The following is a 17,661-nucleotide window of genomic DNA, read 5'->3' as shown; positions in this document are numbered from 1 at the left end:
CCCTTATCCTTCGCTTATCCTCTGCTTATCCTCCCCTTATCCTTCGCTTATCCTCCCATTATCCTCCCCTTATCCTCCCATTATCCTTCGCTTATCCTCTCCTTATCCTTCGCTTATGCTCCCCTTATCCTCTCCTTATCCTCCCCTTATCCTCTCCTTATCCTTCGCTTATCCTCCCCTTATCCTCCCATTATCCTCCCCTTATCCTCCCATTATCCTTCGCTTATCCTCCCCTTATCCTCTCCTTATCCTCCCCTTATCCTCAGTTTATCCTCCCCTTATCCTCTCCTTATCCTCCCCTTATCCTCTCCTTATCCTCCCCTTATCCTCTCCTTATCCTCCCCTTATCCTCTCCTTATCCTCCTATTATCCTCCCCTTATCCTCTCCTTATCCTCCCCTTATCCTCTCCTTATCCTCCTCTTATCCTCCCCTTATCCTCTCCTTATCCTCCCCTTATCCTCAGTTTATCCTCCCCTTATCCTCTCCTTATCCTCCCCTTATCCTCTCCTTATCCTCCCCTTATCCTCTCCTTATCCTCCCCTTATCCTCTCCTTATCCTCCCCTTATCCTCCCCTTATCCTCTCCTTATCCTCCCCTTATCCTCTCCTTATCCTCTCCTTATCCTCCCCTTATCCTCTCCTTATCCTCCTCTTATCCTCCCCTTATCCTCTCCTTATCCTCCTCTTATCCTCCCCTTATCCTCCCCTTATCCTCTCCTTATCCTCCCCTTATCCTCTCCTTATCCTCCCCTTATCCTCAGCTAGCACAGCAGACGTCATTGAGTATATAACGGGAGTAAGACCACTGGCCTTCATCAGGATTATGCAGCTTCTCATCCCACACCGTTACCTGTCTCTCATGTGGCCTGTGTCTTACTGCGCTGGGACCCCCTGAGGCCAAGAGTTCAGATTGGGAGGAGGCGGAAAGAGAGTACAGGGAGAGATAGAGGGGGAGGGAGGGGCGGAAAGAGAGTGGGAGGCAGGGAGAGAGCAGGAGGGAGAGAGAGAAAGAGAAAGAGAGAAATAGAGAGAGGAAGAGAAAGAGAGGAAGAGGAAGAGAGAGAGAGAGAGAAAGAGAACAGGGGAGAGAGAGAGAGAGAGAGAGAGAAAGAGAGGAAGAGGAAGAGAGAGAGAGAAAGAGAACAGGGGAGAGAGAGAGAGAGAGAAAGAGAGGAAGAGGAAGAGAGAGAGAGAAAGAGAACAGGGGAGAGAGAGAGAGAGAGAGAGAGAGAGACAGGGGAGAGAGAGAGAGAAAGAGAGGAAGAGGAAGAGGAAGAGAGAGAGAGAAAGAGAACAGGGGAGAGAGAGAGAGAGAGAAAGAGATGAAGAGGAAGAGGAAGAGAGAGAGAGAAAGAGAACAGGGGAGAGAGAGAGAGAGAGAAAGAGAGGAAGAGGAAGGGGAAGAGAGAGAGAGAAAGAGAACAGGGGAGAGAGAGAGAGAGAGAGAGAGAGAGAGAGAGAGAGAAAAGGGGAGAGAGAGAGAGAGAGAGAGAGAGAGAGAGAGAGAGAGAGAGAGAACAGGGGAGAGAGAGAGATATGCTAGAAAGTCCTCTCACCAAGAATAACTATAAGAAATGTATTCATAGGATTGTTGAAGAATTCCTCTCTGCCCCATTGATCTCTAAAATAAAACCCTGTCAACGTATTATGTTTAGCCTTTTATAAGACGTGATAAAGAATTGAGCACATCTAGTACCAAATGTCCATGCAGGTTCACAATGTGTATTAGCATAAAGATCCCATTCTTAGTCATAAATCTAGAAGAAGCTGCATTACACAACAAGCTCTCACAGTCACCGCAGAATTAGAAGTTATACCACACTTCTCCAAACGTCACATTTCAACGTGTTTTTGGCACCCTGGGTGGACATGTCTTGCTCAGCGTTGTTCTGTTTCACCAAATGTCAAATATAGAAGGTTAAGGTTTGGGATAGGGTTAAAATGTTATGTTTAGGCACTCATTCCGAAAGGTCAAGATTCATATAGATCGTATATATTCATATAGATTGTATAGATTCATAGAGCAGCTGTTGCTGCTGGGTGTTGTAGAGTATTTTGCAGCTCCGTAGAGTGCTGAGAGAGTTGTTACATGCAAACCAGGTTTCTTTATGATCTATGCCAGGTTTCTTTATGACCTATGGTTGTAAACAAATGGTGAAGGATGTCTCTCTCCACTCTGGGCTCTCCTCCCTGCACCATGCCTGATGAACGGGATGGGAGTGTCAATGAAAGTGGAGATGGGACTGTGCCAGGGACAGTGGCAGACAAGCGAGGGAAACTGACAGAGACCTCCTGGGAGACACAAGATTTACCTGAAGTAGATAGAGGCACTTTAAAGGTCCAGTCCTTATTTTGAGGGGTAAAAAAAAACCAGTAGCTTCACCATTTGGTTTGCTTTAAATCTGAAGTATTACCTAGCAGCTCTCACAGTCTCACATCAGAATTATTAAATAGACGTTCCATCCATGCCTCTCAAACATTCAGATTTTGAAGCTGTTCTAAATGTCAACATTTTGAAGTGTTTAAATAAGGTAAAACATGTAGGCATTAACAACTTTCTAACGCTGGATTCAAACTTGCAAACTTTGGAATCAGAGGCAGATGCTTAAGCCCATCCACCACCCCTGCAATACCCCCACAATACCCTAGCAAAATCTAAATCTACTTGAAGGTAACAGCGCCCCCCAGGGGTCAGTTTCCACATCATCTCCCAGCATCCTTCGACATGGATGTTGAATACTGACTTGTATCACGGGTGACCCGGCTGACTATTATATATGATATAGATCGGTACTGCCGATCTGACAACTTCTGTCTGTAGCGTCCCAGCAGTTTGACCCCTTCTGTGGAAAGGTGACTCTCACGAACAAGTACATGTTTTGCTCTTGGACACCCACAGACCTCACAGGACTCGTTTGAAGGTTCCCCACTACCAGTTGAAAAAGCAGTCTGTTGTTCCATATCGTGAATCTGTTATTCAATGTGTTTGTATGGGCTAAAAGCAGTAAAGCTTCAGCCATCTGTAACGCTTCAGCCATCTGTAATGCTTCAGCCATCTGTAACGCTTCAACGATCTGTAACGCTTCAACGATCTGTAACACTTCAGCCATCTGTAACGCTTCAGCCATCTTTAACGCTTCAGCCATCTGTAACCCTTCAGCCATCTGTAACGCTTCAGCAATCTGTAATGCTTCAGCCATCTGTAACCCTTCAGCCATCTGTAACGCTTCAGCCATCTGTAACGCTTCAGCCATCTGTAACGCTTCAGCCATCTGTAACACTTCAGCCATCTGTAACGCTTCAGCCATCCAGATCGAATAGTTACCATTAAACAGCACAAATGTTTCTTTATTTTTTTGTTGTTGCTGGATGGATACTGATTTTTACAAATATTGACAAATGGCTTTTTTTTTTTATATACCACCAAAGTAATTTCAAATTACTACGTTTATCAAAAAAAAACTTTGTATTGATTGTCCTCTGGAATGAATGGTATGCGATCGCTGCATCCACACGTGGCCTTGGCAGATTTGGGGGTCATCTATTGTGTTGAACTGCTAAATGAATGTGGGGTCAGTAAAAGGGTAACGTCATCCCCAGGCTCATTGCTAATGCACGCTAGCTGGTGGAATGAGACTAGTGTAAAGTGGTCGGTTTCCATAAACCACTCAGAGACATAGCCACTCTGACTCAGGTTCACCCCCCCCAGTATGCCAGATGAATAAATATTACTCACCACTATGAACTATGGACTAACTTAACACCGCAAAAAACATTTTTTTTAAAGAACTAGAGCATTGTGGTATTTGTTCGGGACAATGTCGCAGTGCGACTGCAACTTGTCCAGGAAGAAATACCTAAATGATACTAGGTAGCTATCTCCTTATAACCTTCACCTTTATACCTATCACCACAAACATATCAATCATCAGCATGAATGTTTCCCACTTTGAATAAACGGGTCTGGTATTACCTCAAGCCTCAGGGAATTAACATCTCTCCTTTTCAACTCAAGTCTTCTCCTCTCCAAACTAAAAAAAAAGCAATTTCACCGTCAGGCCAAACTTCTGAATTCTGATCAGTATTGGATCATTCTTCTGCTGAGGAGAAGTAGAGAGGTGACAGGTACAGGCACCACCCGTCTCTTCGACAGACAGTTCCCTGTCTCCTGCTAACAGGAGGCCAGCTAGAGACACGTAAGATACACCAGAAAACAAACTTCATATTCATGAGCTGTTCACTCTGTGGACAACAAGTGAATCTCAAACACCTTCTCTTTGATTCTCCAACCCCATTTTCAAAATGCATTAAAACACATGCGGTTCCTTCCCACTGGTTTGGTTTTTCTTCTTCTCTGAGATAGAGGTTGAGGAATCAAGGAGTCAAGGACCGGAGAAATCTTTTGAGATTCATCCCCAGTCTTCTTATCTCCATTGATCTAAAGGGTGTCACCACTGCCACTGCTGTGATCCCAACACAAGTGACCCTTTATCATTCTTTTTAATAACAAGCGTATTGGCCAGGCATCCAGACTGAGATGGGGGACTGACCTGAGGAAGCTGTGAAAGGAGAACCCAGTCAGTATTCCAACATGTGAAGAGGTGTCTTCAGGTCCATCAGTATGGAGAGGTGAGTGGCACATCCATCTGGATCCCTTGACCTGGGGTGGATCCAAACCATCCCCATCCCTGACTCCACCCGATAACATCCATCTGGATCACATGACCTGGGGTGGATCCAAACCATCCCCATCCCTGACTCCACCCGATAACATCCATCTGGATCACTTGACCTGGGGTGGATCCAAACCAACCCCATCCGATAACATCCATCATCTTCTCCTTTCTCTCCCCATCCCACAACCTCATCCATCGCTTTTAATCTCTCCTCATCCCCCTCTTCTGACACCTCTCTCTCTCTCTCTCTCTCTCTCTCTCTCTCTCTCTCTCTCTCTCTCTCTCTCTCTCTCTCTCTCTCTCTCTCTCTCTCATCCTGCTTTCTTTACAAACCTACCTCCTCTAGTTCTGATCTGATCTCTCTCTCTATCCAGCCACAGACTCAGGAAGATTGTATTACCCAGCACTGTATGGTGTCTCTATTGTATTAGGTCAGCCAACATTCAACTGTAATTCTGCTATCAAGGAGAGAGAAGAAAGTCAATTGAACGCTTCAGCCGGACTGCACAGCCCAAGCGTGACAGATTGTTTTTCATGGACAATTTCAAAATGTCTACCTCCCCATGAGACCTGTAATATGGAGAAGAAAGGAACCCTATATAAATTAGATGAAAGTTATTAAAAAATAACTTTGTGACCATCCAAGTCTATTATGGCTGTATAGAAATGGAGTCTTAAAATCAACGTCTGTTTCCCAAATTGCACCGTATTTCCTATGAAGTGTACTACTTTTGAAATGAGCCCCACCGGCCCTCGTCAAAAGTAGCGCACTACATAGGGAATACGGTGTCATTTAAGACGCAGTCTATTGCCATGGAGAAATGGACAGCTGAGATCAAAGGCTAGCAGATGAAATAGAGTGTGACCTCTAGCAAGTGTGAACTTAATGACATCATTGAGTGGCAATTTCAAAGCAGGGATGGTGAAGTTGACCTCAATGGTTTCAATGGTGCCCGGTTCCTAGGTGCGCTGGTGGAAAATAGTGCAGTACACACGGAATAGAGGGCCGTTCGGTATGCAGCCCTGGTTTATCCACAGCTCTATCCGTTTACCTATCTTCATTTATACACTATATCTCGAACCGAAAAGGGTTATTTGGCTGTCCCCATAGGAGAACCCTTCGATGAACCCTTTTTGGGTTACAACCCATTACACAGAGGGTTCTACATGGAACCAAAACGGGTTCTACCTGGAACCAAAAGGTTCTACCTTGAACCAAAAGGGTTCTACCTGGAACCCTACCTTTTCTAAGAGTGTATGATACAGCTGTATCAGTTTACCTATCTTCATTGATATAGGGTTTATATAGGGTTTATATGGTTTATACAGGGGTTGTGTAGGGTTTATATAGGGGTTGTGTAGGGTTTATATATCAAATCAAATCAAACAAAAAATTATCAAATCAAATGTTATTGGTCACATACACATGGTTAGCAGATGTTAATGCGAGTGTAGCGAAATGCTTGTGCTTCTAGTTCCGACAATGCAGTAATAAAAAACAAAATACTGCATAGTTTCCTAGGAACGCGAAGCGAGGCGGCCATCTCTGTTGGCGCCGGAAGTTGTGTATAGGGTTTATCGGTTTTACATAGGGTGCATATAGACTTTATAGGGTTCATAAATGGATTATAGGGTTCATAGGGTTAAAAAGGGTTTATTGGGTTTCTATAGGGTTCATAGGGTTTAAAATGGTTTATAGGGTTTATATAGGGTTTATATAGGGTTGCTATAGGGTTGCAATTGGGTTTAAATAGGGTTTATAGGGTTGCTATAGGGTTTAAATAGGGGTTAAAAGGGTTTATATAGGGTTTATATAGGGTTTATATAAGGTTTATATAAGGTTTATATAGGGTTATATAAGGTTTATATAGGGTTATATAGGGTTTATATAGGGTTTATATAAGGTTTATATAGGGTTTATATAGGGTTTATATAAGGTTTATATAGGGTTTATATAAGGTTTATATAGGGTTATATAAGGTTTATATAGGGTTTATATAAGGTTTATATAGGGTTATATAAGGTTTATATAGGGTTATATAAGGTTTATATAGGGTTTATATAAGGTTTATATAGGGTTTATATAAGGTTTATATAGGGTTATATAAGGTTTATATAGGGTTTATATAGGGTTTATATAGGGTTTATATAGGGTTTATATAAGGTTTATATAGGGTTTATATAAGGTTTATATGGTTTATATAGGTTTATATAGGGTTTATATAGGGTTTATATAGGGTTTATATAAGGTTTATATAGGGTTATATAAGGTTTATATAGGGTTATATAAGGTTTATATGGTTTATATAGAGTTATATAAGGTTTATATAGGGTTATATAGGGTTTATATAGGTTTATATAAGGTTTATATAAGGTTTATATAAGGTTTATATGGTTTATATAGGGTTATATAGGGTTTATATAAGGTTTATATGGTTTATATAAGGTTTATATAGGTTTATATAGGGTTTATATAGGTTTATATAAGGTTTATATGGTTTATATAGGGTTATATAGGGTTTATATAAGGTTTATATGGTTTATATAAGGTTTATATAGGTTTATATAGGGTTTATATAGGTTTATATAAGGTTTATATAAGGTTTATATGGTTTATATAGGGTTATATAAGGTTTATATAAGGTTTATATAGGGTTTATATAGGGTTATATAGGGTTTATATAAGGTTTATATGGTTTATATAAGGTTTATATAGGTTTATATAAGGTTTATATAAGGTTTATATGGTTTATATAGGGTTATATAGGGTTTATATAAGGTTTATATGGTTTATATAAGGTTTATATAGGTTTATATAGGGTTTATATAGGTTTATATAGGGTTATATAAGGTTTATATAGGGTTATATAAGGTTTATATAAGGTTTATATAAGGTTTATATAGGGTTTATATAAGGTTTATATAAGGTTTATATAGGGTTATATAAGGTTTATATAGGGGTTATATAAGGGTTATATAAAGTTTATATAAGGTTTATATAGGGTTTATATAAGGTTTATATGGTTTATATAGGTTTATATAAGGTTTATATAAGGTTTATATGGTTTATATAGGTTTATATAGGGTTATATAAGGTTTATATAGGGGTTATATAGGGGTTAAGTAGGGGTATATAGGAGTTATAACATAATGGACAGCAGAGACTAGTCCTGAAACATTGATAAACGGGAAAATATTGGACAGCAGAGACGAGTCCTGAAACTTTAATAAACAGGTGAACAAATTGGACAGCAGAGACTAGTCCTGAAACTTTAATAAACAGGTGAACAAATTGGACAGCAGAGAAGAGTCCTGAAACATTGATAAACAGGGGAACATATGAACAACTCTGTTTGCCTGCAATGCTGAAATGTGAAGGACACAGAGAGCTCAGCAGAATGTAGATTTGCCTCCAATGGGTACAGCTGCTACAGCATGTCCCCTTTCCCCGCTGGGAATGTGTGTGTGTGTGTGTGTGTGTGTGTGTGTGTGTGTGTGTGTGTGTGTGTGTGTGTGTGTGTGTGTGTGTGTGTGTGTGTGTGTGTGTGTGTGTGTGTGTGTGTGTGTGTGTGTGTGTGTGTGTGTGTGTGTGTGTGTGTGTGTGTGTGTGTGTGTGTGTGTGTGTGTGTGTGTGTGTGTGTGAGAGAGAGAGAAAGACAGTGCGTGTTTGCCTTTATATACAGTACCAGTCAAAAGTTTGGACACACCTACTCAATCCAGGGTTCTTCTTTATTTGTACTACTTTCTACATTGTAGAATAATAGCGAAGACATCAAAACTACAAAATAACACATACGGAATCACGTAGTTACCAAAAAAGTTTTAAACAAATCAAAATATATTTTATTTCCCTTGATGACAGCTTTGCACACTCTTGGCATTCTCTCAACCAGCTTCATGAGGTAGTCACCTGGAATGCATTTCAATTAACAGGTGTGCCTTGTTAACAGTTATTTTGTGGAATTTCTTTCCTATTTAATGTGTTTTAGCCAGTCAGTTGTGTTGTGACAAATTAGGGGTGGTATACAGAAGTCAGCCCTATTTGGTAAAAGAACAAGTCCATATTATGGCAAGAACAGCTCAAATAAGTAAAGAGAAACGACAGTCCATCGTTACTTTAAGACATGAAGGTCAGTCAATGTGGAACATTTCAAGTACTTTTAAAGTTTCTTCAAGTGCAGTCGCAAAAACCATCAAGCGCTATGATGAAACTGGCTCTCATGAGGACCGCCACAGGAATGGAAAACCGAGAGTTATCTCTGCTGCAGAGGATAAGTTCATTAGAGTTACCAGCCTCAGAAATTGCAGCCAAATAAATGCTTCACGGAGTTCAAGTAACAGACACATCTCAACATCAACTGTTCAGAGGGGACTGTGTGAATTAGGCATTTATGGTCAAATTGCTGCAAAGAAACCACCACTAAAGGACACCAATAATAACTACTTTGAACAATCTCAAATATAAAATATATTTAGATTTGTTTAACACTTTTTTGGTTACTACATGATTCCATATGTGTTATTTCATAGTTGTGATGTCTTCACTATTATTCTACAATGTAGAACTGTCGTGGCCAATGCTGGAAGAAGGTGACCAAGGTGCAGCGTGGTGAGCGTACATATTCCTTTTTATTTTGGATGAAGCCGACAAAAACAATAATCAAGACAAAAAAGACTGTGAAGCTTAAGGGCTATAGTGCCACAAACAAAGAAAACTTCCCACACTAAAAGGAGGGAAAAGGGCTACCTAAGTATAGTTCCCAATCAGAGACAACGATAGACAGCTGTACCTGATTGAGAACCATACCCGGCCAAAACATAGAAATTCAAAATCATAGAAAACAAAAACATAGAATGCCCACCCCAAATCACACCCTGACCAAACCAAATAGAGACATAAAAAGGCTCTCTAAGGTCAGGGCGTGACAAGAACATAGTAAAAAACCCTTGAATGAGTAGCTGTGTCCAAACTTTTGACTGGTACTGTATATATTTGCGGCTGTGTGTGTGTGTAAAACTGATTGTTTTATCAGCGAGTGACAGTGTCTGCTGTGTGTGAGAGGATCAGTGTTCTCCAGCCTCTCTTAGTGCTGACTGGTGTCTGGTTACATACAAACACACACACACACACACACACACCGTCTCTCTCTCGCTCTCTCACACACACACACACCGCACACTCCCCTCTGAACGAATGGAGGGACAGGGAGTTGCTGCCTGGCTGTCTGTTGCTGCCTGGAACAGAAGAGACAGCCTGCCAACAGACTTCTGTATGTGTAATGTTTACTGTTAATTTTTATTGTTTATTTCACTTTTGTATATTATCTACCTCACTTGCTTTGGCTATGTTAACACATGTTTCCCATGCCAATAAAGCCCCTTGAATTGACAAAAAAAAGAGAGAGAGAGAGAGAGAGAGAGAGAGAGAGAGAGAGAGAGAGAGAGAGAGAGAGAGAGAGAGAGAGAGAGAGAGAGAGAGAGAGAGAGAGAGAGAGAGAGAGAGAGAGAGAGAGAGAGAGAGAGAGAGAGAGAGAGAGAGAGAGAGAGAGAGAGAGAGAGAGGAGCTGCTGCAGCCATGTTGAATTCCCTTCATGCCTCTCTCTGTCCCCTTCCTCCCCTGGTACACTTTAGCCAATACATGCACACTCATTTTCCCTCTGGCGTATGTGAATTCTCAGAGCACAGAGCTGGAATGATCAGAGTAAACAATACATTACAGACAATTGATATTACTTTCAAGAATGGAACAGACATTAAACATCTTAGCCTACCAGAATACCACCTGACCATCTGGTGATTGTAAATGTGTTTTTACAATCTGTCCGTGGCGACGAAGGGAATACAAAACACATCAAAGCACATTCAACTTGTTTTTTAGCTAAAAAAAGCAATCTCAGAGCACAGCTGAAATGGGTAAACACTCAGCCTTTCAGCTCTCTAAAGAGGTGCAGTGTAACCGTTTAGAGAAAGAGCCCAAATGAATGCAGGTGAGAGAGAGAGAGAGAGAGAGAGAGAGAGAGAGAGAGAGAGAGAGAGAGAGAGAGAGAGAGAGAGAGAGAGAGAGAGAGAAAGAGAGAGAGAGAGAGAGAGAGAGAGAGAGAGAGAGAGAGAGAGAGAGAGAGAGAGAGAGAACGAGAGAGAGAACGAGAGAGAGAGACTGAGAGAGAGAACGAGAGAGAGAGAGAAGCTGTCTACTGTACGCCAAATCAGTTTATTTCCAACTTATATCAAGGGTTGATTGAAACTCTGGTTCAGGACCTAAAAGGAAAAAACGGGAAACGAATCTAAAGGAAGAAATTGAGGAGAACCATTGTGAAAATGTTCCTACCTCCTCCTACAACCTAAGACATAAACTACTGCAATTTAAGACAGTTTATAGGAATTACTATACTCCTGCCAGAATGGATGTAATGCACAGGGAAGTATCACATCTCTGTTGGAGATGCACAAAGTATCAAATCAAATGTATTTATAAAGTCCTTCTTACATCAGCTGTTAACTCAAAGTGCTGTACAGAAACCCAGCCTAAAACCCCAAGCAATATCTCTGTAACCCTATTACATCCTGGCTGCGTCACATCCAGCAGTGGTTGGGAGTCCGTCAGGGGCGGCGCACAATTGGTCCAGTGTCGTACGGGTTTGGCCGGGGTAGGCCGTCATTGTAAATAAAAAATGTGTTCTTAACTAGTTAAATAAAGGTTTAATTGATTTGTATTTTTAAATACATATGCTGTGGTCCTGTGACGCCATGTCGGCGTACTGTATGTGCTGTCCTTTCATTGTGTCTAGGAATTTATATCCATCTATCGCCACCAGTATCTACGTCTGTTGGGAAACGTAAATATAGGTCAACAATGTCAGAGAAAGTTTAGTATTCTAATTGCTGCAAAATATTTGTATTGTCATCAATTGGAAAGCCTCATATTCACCCTCTATTACAAAATGGAGGACTGAAAAATGTAGTTACATCCCACGAAATTATATAGACTATAAAGTCAAATAAAAACCAGATTTATTTGACAGAAACAGGGAACCGTTTGTGGACCATCTCAAAGAATGTACAGTGGGGAGAACAAGTATTTGATACACTGCCGATTTTGCAGGTTTTCCTACTTACAAAGCATGTAGAGGTCTGCAATTTTTATCATAGGTACACTTCAACTGTGAGAGACGCAATCTAAAACAAAAATCCAGAAAATCACATTGTTTGATTTTTAAGTAATTAATTTGCATTTTATTGCATGACATAAGTATTTGATCACCTACCAACCAGTAAGAATTCCGGCTCTCACAGACCTGTTCGTTTTTCTTTAAGAAACCCTCCTGTTCTCCACTCAATACCTGTATTAACTGCACCTGTTTGAACTCATTAGCTGTATAAAAGACACCTGTCCACACACTCAATCAAACAGACTCCAACCTCTCCACAATGGCCAAGATCAGAGAGCTGTGTAAGGACATCAGGGATAAAATTGCAGACCTGCACAAGGCTGGGATGGGCTACAGGACAATAGGCAAGCAGCTTGGTGAGAAGGCAACAACTGTTGGCGCAATTATTAGAAAATGGAAGAAGTTCAAGATGACGGTCAATCACCCTTGGTCTGGGGCTCCATGCAAGATCTCACCTCGTGGGGCATCAATGATCATGAGGAAGGTGAGGGATCAGCCCAGAACTACACGGCAGGACCTGGTCAATGACCTGAAGAGAGCTGGGACCACAGTCTCAAAGAAAACCATTAGTAACACACTACGCCATCATGGATTAAAATCCTGCAGCGCACGCAAGGTCCCCCTGCTCAAGCCAGCGCATGTCCAGGCCCATCTGAAGTTTGCCAATGACCATCTGGATGATCCAGAGGAGGAATGGGAGAAGGTCATGTGGTCTGATGAGACAAAAATAGAGCTTTTTGGTCTAAACTCCACTCGCCGTGTTTGGAGGAAGAAGAAGGATGAGTACAACCCCAAGAACACCATCCCAACCGTGAAGCATGGAGGTGGAAACATCATTCTTTGGGGATGCTTTTCTGCAAAGGGGACAGGACAACTGCACCGTATTGAGGGGAGGATGGATGGGGCCATGTATCGCGAGATCTTGGCCAACAACCTCCTTCCCTCAGTAAGAGCATTGAAGATGGGTCGTGGCTGGGTCTTCCAGCATGACAACGACCCGAAACACACAGCCAGGGCAACTAAGGAGTGGCTCCGTAAGAAGCATCTCAAGGTCCTGGAGTGGCCTAGCCAGTCTCCAGACCTGAACCCAATAGAAAATCTTTGGAGGGAGCTGAAAGTCCGTATTGCCCAGCGACAGCCCCGAAACTTGAAGGATCTGGAGAAGGTCTGTATGGAGGAGTGGGCCAAAATCCCTGCTGCAGTGTGTGCAAACCTGGTCAAGAACTACAGGAAACGTATGATGTCTGTAATTGCAAACAAAGGTTTCTGTACCAAATATTAAGTTGTGCTTTCCTGATGTATCAAATACTTATGTCATGCAATAAAATGCAAATTAATTACTTAAAAATCATACAATATGATTTTCTGGATTTTTGTTTTAGATTCCGTCTCTCACAGTTGAAGTGTACCTATGATAAAAATTACAGACCTCTACATGCTTTGTAAGTAGGAAAACCTGCAAAATCGGCAGTGTATCAAATACTTGTTCTCCCCACTGTATATGATTGTGAACAAGTTCTATAGTATATCTTTGTGAATGTCACTTTATTTTGGATTCATTTTTTAATAATATAATAATAATAATAATAATAATAATAAAAACAAAGACATCTACAAAAAAATACAACCTCTCTCTCTCTCTCTCTCTCTCTCTCTCTCTCTCTCTCTCTCTCTCTCTCTCTCTCTCTCTCTCTCTCTCTCTCTCTCTCTCTCTCTCTCTCTCTCTCTCTCTCTCTCTCTCTCTCTCTCTCTCTCTCTCTCTCTCTCTCTCTCTCTCTCTCTCTCTCTCTCTCCAGCACTTTGAGTTAACAGCTGATGTAAGAAGGGCTTTATAAATACATTTGATTTGATACTTTGTGCATCTCCAACAGAGATGTGATACTTCCCTGTGCATTACATCCATTCTGGCAGGAGTATAGTAATTCCTATAAACTGTCTTAAATTGCAGTAGTTTATGTCTTAGGTTGTAGGAGGAGGTAGGAACATTTTCACAATGGTTCTCCTCAATTTCTTCCTTTAGATTAGTTTCCCGTTTTTTCCTTTTAGGTCCTGAACCAGAGTTTCAATCAACCCTTGATATAAGTTGGAAATAAACTGATTTGGCGTACAGTAGACAGCTTCTTTCACGATTGCTTCTATGCTAAATGCCTTTGGTTCATCCAGATTCTGTTTAAAGAGATTGAATAAGATGTCTGAGTTGTAAGAATTTAAAGAAATCAGATTATCCAACTCTTTCTCATAAATTGTATTGGATGATAGTAAAGAGCCACCTTAGTACACATGCTCAACAGGACTTAAAGGTGCTCTCATTAAACTCTGAAGTTAAGGTGGGGGAAAGTATTTCAATTTGTGATGGTAACTTTCTTTTTCACTTGACAATGAGGATTAGGATGGAGAGCTTATTTTTTTGAGATAAATATTCATATTCATATTCATCATTATCCAGTCTAAAGTTAGACTATACCATCCTCTTCTGGACAATTTACAAAATGTTTTTGCAACATGTCTCCAGTGTACAGTATATAGTATAGAGATAGGCCTAATGCATAATGTCATGTACACAGTACATTCAGAATGTATTTTTCCACATTTTGTTGCGTTATAGCCTGAATTTATGGATGGATGAAATTGAGATTTTGTGTCACTGGTCTACACACAATACCCCATAATGTCAACGGGGAATTGTGTTTTTAGAAATGTTTACATCTTAATTGAAAATGAAAAGCAGAATTGTTTTCAGTCTATAAGTATTCAATCCCTTTGTTATTGCAAGCCTAAAGAAGTTCAGGGGTAAACATGTGCTTAACAAGTCACAATAAGTTGCAAGAACTCAATAGCGTTTAACATGCTTTTTGAATGAATACCTCGTCTCTGTACTCCACTCATACAATTATCTGTAAGGTCCCTCGGTCGAGCAGTGAATGTCAAGCACAGATTCAACCACAAAGACCAGGGAGGTTTTCCAATGACTCGCAAAGAAGGGCACTTATTGGGAGAATGGTAAAAAAAAAGCATGATGAAGTTATTCATTTCACTTTGGATGGTGTATCAATACACCTTGTCACTACAAAGATACAGGTGTCCTTCCTAACTCAGTTGCCGGAGAGGAAGGAAACCCCTCAGGGATTTCACCATGAAGACAATGGTGACTTTGAAACAGTTACAGAGTTTAATGGATGTGATAGGAGATAACTGAGGATGGATCAACAACATTATATTTACTCCACAATACTAACATAAATGACAGAGTTAACATAAGGAACCCTGTACAGAATAAAAAATATTCCAAAACATTTATCCTGTTTGCAATAAGGCACTAAAGTAATACTGCATAAACTGTGGAAAACAAATACACTTTTTGTCCTGAAAACAAAATGTTATGTTTGAGGCAAATCCAAGTCTTTATATTTTCAAGCATTGTGGTGGCTGCATTATGTTATGGGTATGCTTGCCATCGACAAGGACTAGGGATTTTTTTTTAAATAAAAATAAACAGAATAGAGGTAAGCACAGGCAAAATCCTTGGTTCAGTCTGCTTTTTAACAGACATTGGGAGACAAATTCACCTTTCAGCTGGACAATAACCTAAAACACAAGGCCAAATATACACTGAAGTTGTTTACCAAGACGACATTGAATGTTCCTGAGAGTCGTAGTTACAGTTTTGACTTAAATACTTGAAAATGGCTGTCTAGCAATGATCAACAACCAACATGACAGAGCTTGTAAACATGTTTAAAGAATAATTGGCAAATATTTTACAAAGCTTTTAGTGATGTGCAAAGCTTTTAGAGAGTATTAAAATCTCACATTGGTCATCTCTGCCAAAAGTGATTCTAACACTTATTGACTCAGAGGGTTGAATACTAATCTAATCAAGATATATTATGGTTTTATTTTCCATTCAGAAACATTTCTTAACATTTTTTCTTCCACTTTGAAATTACAAAGTATTTTGTGTGGATCGTTGACAAAAAAAATGCATTTAAATCCATTTTAATCCCACTTTGTAACACAATAAAATGTGAAAAAAGTCAAGGGGTGTGAATACTTTCTGAAGGCACTGTACAATTATCATGAACAAATTGATACGGAAGGTAGGAGAAGCAATACATTAAAGTAGTTCTACATACTCAAAATACTTTCATTGACCCAGTAATTGGTGATCCCCCAAAATAGTTGAGATTAGAGGTCGACCGATTATGATTTTTCAACACCGAAACCGATACCGATTATTGGAGGACCAATAAAAGCCGATACCGTTAATCGGCCAATTTTTATATACATATATTTGTAATAATGACAATTACAACAATACTGAATGAACACGTATTTTAACTTAATATAATACATCAATAAAATCAATTTAGTCTCAAATTAATAATGAAACTGTCAGAGTCGTGTGTATAGGTGGCAGGGAAGTCAGGCGCAGGAGAGTTAAACGGAGTTTAAATGGAGACTTTTAATAAATGTCCACTTAACATGCTCCAAACACGAAAATGTACATACATAAAATAAACATGGGTACGAGGACCCGTTGCGCACCTATACACCAAGAAACAACACTTGACATAAAACAATCTCTGACAAAGACATGAGGGGAAACAGAGGGTTAAATACACAAGAGGTAATGGATGGGATTGAAAACAGGTGTGTGGGAAGACAAGACAAAACCAATGGAATATGAAAAATGGATCGATGATGGCTAGAAGACCGGTGACGTCGACCGCCGAACACCGCCCGAACAAGGAGAGGCAACGACTTCGGCAGAAGTCGTGACAGAAACAGGTTCAATTTGGTTTAAATAACGCAAAAACAAAGTGTTGGAGAAGAAAGTAAAAGTGCAATATGTGCCATGTAAGAAAGATAACGTTTAAGTTCCTTGCTCTGAACATGAGAACATATGAAAGCTGGTGGTTCCTTTTAACATGAATCTTCAAAATTCCCAGGTAAGAAGTTTTAGGTTGTAGTCATTATAGGACTATTTCTCTCTATACCATTTGTATTTCATATACCTTTGACTATTGGATGTTCTAATAGGTACTTTAGTATTGCCAGCCTAATCTTGGGAGTTGATAGGCTTGAAGTCATAAACAGCGCAATGCTTGAAGCACAGCGAAGAGCTGCTGGCAAATGCAGGAAAGTGCTGTTTGAATGAATGCTTACGAGCCTGCTGCTGCCTACCACCGCTCAGTCAGACTGCGCTATCAAATCATAGACTTAATTATAATATAATAACACACAGAAATACGAGCCTTAGGTCATTAATATGGTAGAATCCGGAAACGATCATTTCGAAAACAAGACGTTTATTCTTTCAGTGAAATACGAAACCGTTCCGTATTTTATCTAAAGGGTTGCATCCTTAAGTCTAAATATTGCTGTTACATTGCACAACCTTCAATATTATGTCATAACTATGTACAATTCTGGCAAATTAATTACGGTCTTTGTTAGGAAGAAATGGTCTTCACACTGTTCGCAACGAGCCAGGCGGCCCAAACTGCTGCATATACCGTGACTCTGCTTGCACAGAACGCAAGAGAAGTGACACAATTTCCCTAGTTAAAATAAATTAATGTTAGCAGGCAATATTAACTAAATATGCAGGTTTAAAAATATATACTTGTGTGTTGATTTTAAGAAAGGCAATGATGTTTATGGTTAGGTACACATTGGTGCAACGACAATCCTTTTTCGCTAATGCGCTTGTTAAATCACCTGTTTGGCGAAGTAGGGTGTGATTCAATGATAAATTAACAGGCACCGCATCGATTATATGCAATGCAGGACACGCTACATAAACTAGTAATATC

Source organism: Salvelinus alpinus, chromosome 9 (assembly GCF_045679555.1).
Source record: "Salvelinus alpinus chromosome 9, SLU_Salpinus.1, whole genome shotgun sequence".
NCBI lineage: Eukaryota > Metazoa > Chordata > Actinopteri > Salmoniformes > Salmonidae > Salvelinus > Salvelinus alpinus.
Note: the sequence above shows the minus strand (reverse complement) of the source record.